Source organism: Diadema setosum, chromosome 13 (genome assembly GCF_964275005.1).
Source record: "Diadema setosum chromosome 13, eeDiaSeto1, whole genome shotgun sequence".
NCBI classification, from domain to species: Eukaryota; Metazoa; Echinodermata; class Echinoidea; order Diadematoida; family Diadematidae; genus Diadema; species Diadema setosum.
Window position 1 is genome coordinate 19,384,637 of NC_092697.1, and position 7,337 is coordinate 19,391,973.

Genomic DNA, 7,337 nt, shown 5'->3' on the forward strand with positions numbered 1-7,337 from the left:
GTTTGACAATCTGTTTTCGATTTGTTTAGACAAAACATTTCAACGTTTGAAAAAGTTAATCCTCGTTGCAAGTTAACGTAACTGTTGTAGTCATTGGCAAAATGTGCCCAGGTGGGATAGAGGTGAACGAAACAGGATCGAAAATACATTTCATATCAACACGTGCTTCATACTCATAGGCCTATTAGGAACAATAAAAAAAAATAAAAATAAACACCTATAAAGCGTTGTATCCACTGTGAGTGTTCATTGCAAAAATGGTGTCTAATGTATCTGCACGCTTTTCTACAAGTTGCAGGTTAATGCGGGCTCTTTCTGTCTTGCAGATGATTCCCGTCATTTGGTGGGTGTGCAGACGGACTGATGTGCAGTCGACTTTATTCATTTCATTTGATACATGTATATATTTGCGTGTCAAGCTGACTTAGAATAAAATTTGACCATAGACATATATCAAAGTAAATGAAAGTTAAATGCCTCGTGATGATGACTGCATGACGTCGGGCTCACCCAAGCCCAAAATGAATGATGTTTCACGAGAAATCTGCGGTCAGCGTCTTGTAGCGACAAAAATCTTCATTTACTTCAATAGGCATGACTTACACGGTAATCTAGTTAGGATCATATTCTGATTCCTTTTTGCATAGTCGGGGTGAACTTCGGGACAACCTCTAGGCAAATGATTTCTGACGTGTTCTAGAGAAGACAGGAAAACCACTCAATTCTTAACAGCCATATATTGAATAAATATCACTTGACAAAGGGTAGGGAGCCCGAAAGTTTATCGTGTGTTCTTCAAATAAACTGTTGGTATTGCCAGCATGCTACATTACTTGAGTTCTGTTCTTTTTTTATATTATTGTACCAACACGCGGACTACGAATTACTTAACATAAATGCATATATATATATATATATATATATATACCTGATATGCATACCTAGCATTTGACTCTAGACAGTTTGCCTTTCTTTAGTAGTCAATTTTAAGAGCAACTCCCGATATGCTCAAGTTAAAATGAATAAAGTAATATGAAAGTACGTACGGGTTGACGTTTTCTTTAACTCATACATGATATAAGAGAGGTCTGGGATCTTGAAGCTTTTTAGTTCAGGAAAACAGTGACATTGGTCACCAACACAAAATTAGATTAGATTTTAAGATGCTGCCAACATCAAATATGTCCATTCATATATACTTTATATGACATCAATGGGGTTATTCTGAGTAGTTTGCATTAAGTTATTCAAGTGCTCTGTTGTTATAACATTGTGGTGATGATAGTCTCCATGGGGGGTGGGGGTTATTTACTGAATCATCGATCATAAACTGAACTATATGAATGCTTTTTGTGTTCATGCTTTGGAATAGCTTGCGGTGTCTTGCACGTGGCAGTCCTGAGAGAATTGTTTGATTTCTTTGTGGGTAGATTAAGAAATAAAAGATAAGCACGCTTAACCGAAGTTCTAGGAACTGAGTAACTCTTCATATGTTCGACGCTTCGGAGAATATTTACTGTCTGTTGTCAGGATTTAAGTGCATATTGTAGTCCTTCTTAAGACTCTAACGTGGTGACACCGCAAACTCTTTACACATGCGCATTTCACCGTGCATACCCCTCCTTCAAACAACACAGGTGATTACATTATCAGCGAATCTACTTTGCGTACTTTTTTTTTTTTGTCCTCATGGCTGTGACCGATATCACTGTTACGGGAAAATAAATGTGTATAACTGTCATAACTCATGACCAGTTTTTTTTTTTTTTGAAAAAAATCTAATCATTTTATTGGTGGTAGTTTGGAATGGTATTCAACTTGCACTGAAACCCAAACTGCCGATTCGGTTGATGGGCAACGTGTGTGACTTTTTATATCCGAAAACCGAAATGTGAACTACTCTCCTCGTGGAAGTGTTCAAGAGAAATATTATTGTTAGGCATTACATGTGCTAAAAGCGGGGACATGTGATAAGTATGTGCAAAAAATGCTCAAATAATTGCTTTGACCAAGAGGAAATAATAGTGCCCCGCGCCATTACTGGTCAGGTCCACCGACTCTGCATAATCACACCTTCGTCACCAAGGAAAGATGTAATCCTGGTATGATGGAAGTGGAAATGGAAAGTTTCGGGTGAGGTTTATCCCTTCCCCCCCCCCCACCCCCACCTTCTACAGCTTTTTCTTTGTTAGAACTAATATTCAACGATGTTGTTCACACTTTGGGGGGAATATTCTGAAAATTATCAGTCAAAAAAGTAAGACGATACGATTCAAATTGTGGAAAATAAGAAAAAGAAAGTTTGTTTTTTGTTTTTGTTTTTTGGGGTTAAACTGTCGATTTCAAATTGTACAAATCAAATTCCTTGAAAATCTAAAATCCAAGCGTAGCGACCAAGCAGGGGAGGGTGTGGAGGGGGTTTCCCTCCTCCAACAAGAAGGAACTTTTGTATTTTTAGAAATTAAAATATTTCGGCCACATTTTTTCCGGTAAATTATTTTGAAAATTTTACTCAAAGTGAAAGATGGCTATCAATTTAGATTGAAAATGGGAACCCGAAAAGAAACATCATTCTTTATTGTTGCATATTTTCTCATTTACCGATCAAATCATTTGTAAATCTAATATCTAAGCCACCGAGGAGGGGGGGGGGGGGTGGAAGGGGGCAATCCGTCCTCCCACACCCGGGAGCTTTTGCTTTTTACAATTGAATTTCAACGATCTGCTGTACACTTTGGGTGATTAATTTGAAGAAGAAACAAAACAAAATATCGATCATCAGACGATACGGTGTTTATCTATTTCAGTTGCAGAAGTTTAAGTTGCTAACCGAGTTTAGAGTTCAAACCACGAATGAATGTCTGTATTAGAAGGGCCTATGTGGGCTGTCCTATGTGACGACCACTCATCGAAATATGATAGAATCACCGGCGTAAATCCATACCGAGGAGTGGGGGTGGATAATCGGCGATAATTCATCACATAATTAGCTTGAGTATAAGCCCATACGCAAACGCGCGCGATGTGTACATACAAACATTAAATGAAATGAAATAAATGAAATATTAATATGGATATTTATTTCATTTTGATGAACTCTTGGGACAGTATTTCCATGGGGGAGGGGTAACTGCCCCTTTGAACTCGTAGGATCGACGTCCCTCATCATCCACGTGTATTCCCATCTGCATACCTATACACCATAGATGTATCCTGACTGGGTCATCATCGTTTGCACAATGATTCAGGAAATGGAGACATACCTTGGGAAGGGAAAGGGATATAGGGCTCACACCTGTACATATAATGGAATATCCCTGACCCCATTGCAGAATCGCACCAAAGATACTAAATAAATGAAGAAAAACAATAAATAAAAAACAGAAATGCAGTTTGGCAAAAAACTGAATGCAGATATTGAGTATGAACTCCTCTACAAACTGCATTTTGGTTGGAAGATGAAAACTTTTCTCATTGAATTTTAAGGGACTATTATTTGATTGGGTGCATGTACAGAAAATATGTGATTTTTTTGAGTGACAAGAACTCGTAGTCTTGCTTTGCAAACCCTTGGACAGAGTTTGAGCTGAAGAACCCCCCTTGGAAATTTGATGGATGAAAGGATATCTCTCACTTTTTCAGGTTACCGTAGATGAAACGCCTCTTTTCTCCCAGCTATTTTACAGAATTCTTTTTTATTTGAATTTTATCACACGTCTCTATGGGGAAATGTTTACCCGTGTGAGCCCTATAGAGTATGCATGTAATGCACACAAGTCAATGAAAAGTATTCATCCCATACAAGCTCTGCTGGGTTAAATGTTGATCTATTCTGTCAAATCCCCTCCCCTCTCTCTCTCTCTCTCTCTCTCTCTCTAACTCTGCTTAACTACACTTTATTTTCTTATTATGTTCTTGTGGTACTAGATCTTAGTAGTTGAATTCGTGAATAATAAAGTAGTCTTTCTTTGTTTTGGCTACCACTGAAACAGTTCAAAAAACATAAAGTTAATCTGTTTGATAAATCAAAATCTTTTAAAGTACTTTGTAGACAATAAGGTGATGATGCTACCCCCTTATGCAAGGATAACTGTATGTATTTATACATTCATCTTATATAAAATTATATCAACACTGCAAGATTTATTTTTGAAAAACCCCAATGGCATCAATTTCAAAAGTGTCCCTTTGAGCAGCTTTACAACCCTTCAATGTGCAATTTTCACATGATGTAGCGGTAAATATCATCACAAACATATTTGTGATTCTAAAAAAATCATTTAAGAAATGTGTCCTTTACTATAGGTCAGTGCGTGCGGGCTACGTACATGCGAGAAGGGAGGGAAGTTCAATTCTGGCCCTTTTTTGTGTGTACGTTATTTGTAGATGGTCTCCAATGGTGCGCGACATAGCAGGTATGTGGTATTTTACTGTTTCAACATCTGAACCATGCTCTAATTTGATGTTACTATTTTGCTAGCGAGCAAAGTGAATGAGCACTTGAGAAAATTATGTCTAAAAATTCTAAAAAATAAATTACTGTTGCGCTCTTAAGCTCTCACTAGGCGGGCGTGCGAACGTCATGCATTGTGTCGAAGTTAAACGCAACCACATTCTTCTTCAATTTTGGGGGTGTGATTTCAGGGCGTGTTTGTACAGGCCACTACCCCCCCCCCCCCTTCCAGTAGCGGGGGAATGCATCCCCCACCCCTCTCCCGAGATTTACGCCCCTGGATAGAATCATATGTCATCTATAATTGTTGTTCAAGCCGCAAATATTAACCCTCATGATTTTATGCCATATGCTCTCACACTGAATCAAATACATTAAATGACACTTGCACCTGGACACAGACAAGGGAATTAATCTATTTCTGCTTTCACAGTTGCCTCTATGCTAATCTTTCTACTTACAATTTTTTCAGACTTACTCATTAATCATTTTGTGTCCGTGTGTCATTATCTGCCGAATGGAATGCTGATTTACCAGGTAATAAAACGTGTACTTTTCTTACATTCTTTTCACTGAAGTGTATTGTGCTCATTGCTCATTACAAATATCGTTTTCACGTTGAAATTTGTCATTTTCAAAACAAAAAATTTTCCAACAATCAGTCTCAATTTTCAGAATCGGCTCTTAAAGTTCAATCACAGCGTGATGGTCGAACCCTTAAGCAGACATGATAGGTCTACCCGAGGGATGATAAAAAGAGGAATTGGGAAAACCAAGATGACAAATGTTTTATATCTTTCTTCAAAACGAAAAAAAAAAACCAGGAAACCGCAACACGCGAGTGTTTACCCCAGGTTAGAGTAGTCTAGCAAACAAGAACACTTCGTGGAAATTTTTTTGAGCACATATTAAACTGGTCAGAGTGGATCACCTCCGATTCCCGGTGACGATGAGTTCCATCAAATATGACACTTACTTGCAAAACTTGAATGTTGTGTGGTGCTTAACAAAAATGAGTGTCATTGGCATATTCACAATTCGATAGGATGACATTGGATGTTTGCACACTCAAACAGACACCTTTCAGGGGAAAAAAATGGTTCAAAACCTACTTCAGAATAAATAGTGAGTTTGTCAAAGTTTAGATATATCAAAGGTCGTGTATATCAGATATGGGATTCGAAATGGTTTGTGAGTTATCTAGTATAATTGCAAAAGTATGAAGACGTATAATTGCAAAAGTATGAAGACGTATAATATGACAATACTGACATACTACTAATACTACTACTAGTTAACTTTCTTGATATCATTGTATTCATTTTATCACTGTGAATTTCATTACTGATATGCTTTATTTGCGGACAGGAAATATACCTGCAGTAACAATCACTATCCTTTTTTTTTTACTTTGCTTTGATCGGAAATCAACGGAGTGATGGTAGAGGAATGGCCTTGGTTTGATCTGCCATTAAACAGTATCAATACTCTTCGACGACGAAAAAAAAAAGTGGGTACAGTAATCAACAATAAAACTTATAGAGTCTCAGATCTCGTGATGTTAGCCACACACTTGTAAAATAATAGAATTTACTTTCCCCAACTATGCTATTTTTGTTTTAAATCCGGATTTCAGGAACAAGGTGAAAAGTAGTCGTTTTCGTTGGTCATCATAATTATATGACAGAGATTTTTTTCCTCTATCCTCATTCTCATTCATGTGTCTTGGAAAAATGCATGACAGTTATGATACAAATGCAGTATCTACAAATTTGAGAAATTTGAGGAGGTTATTTTGAAAAGACATTTTTGAAAAGACATCATAAAAATTGTATAATGACCGCTAATATTTTTTTTTTATATTTTCATTAGGGGAATATGGGCTTCATTCTTTGGAAAAGAAAATATTATTATACCGAACATTTGGTAATTTAGCTGTCAAAGATAAACAGCATTTAGCATCTAAACCTATTTTCTACGGGTTAGGCTGTCATTGTATTACCATTAACAATGTAGTGCTAAACATTTACTGACAAAATAGCAATGATGTAATCAGATTTGCTTTGTTTAAAGTTATTCTTAATCCACCTATTCTCGGGTGGGGAGCTTAAAGTGGAGAAGGTATCATTTTGTTATTGTTGTTCCTCCATTTTTTCTTTGAAAAGTCGAACGTTTTGGTTTAAATGTTCAAGGTCAAATTGTCTTCTCAAGTGAACAGCAGATGAGGGGTAATGAGAAGGATGGTAAAGGGGAGGGTCTTGAAGGAACTGAAGGTGACGTGGATTTCCATCCCATACCTACCTCCCTGTTTCCTACTACAATCTGTACTACTTTTAACGCTAGTATACAAACTGAACATAATCACATTGATGCTAAACAACACCGGCAATGACCATAGAATGTCTGCGGTTTTTTACCGAAGGGGCAACGAGACTATTAAAAGTCATATGATTAATATTACTGTATTACTTACATTTTCAGAGTGCAGTTTCAGGGTATACCAAAAGTGAATGTCGCCGTTTAAACAAAAAGGCAAATGGCAGCTAATGTCTTTAATGATTATTCCACTAAATATCAAAGCTGAAAAGGGGAAAATCGGGGCTTTTCAATTTTTATAAAACTATCAACCAAAAGAAAAGAGAGAAAGTATGTCATTCTTTCAAGATCTATACACCAAGAGTTTTGATCTACACCTCAGTACTAAATTTTCTTCTCGAAGCGCCTAAATATTTCCTAAACATCCTTCTCGAAGCGCCACCTTTATACGGCACACACAAGACACTAACCAAACTTTGACCCTTGATCATTTGAAAGGTGGAACACTGGGGCAGCATTACCAGAGAGAGAAAAACAAAAACAAAAAAGGGGTCTGATTTTCACCATG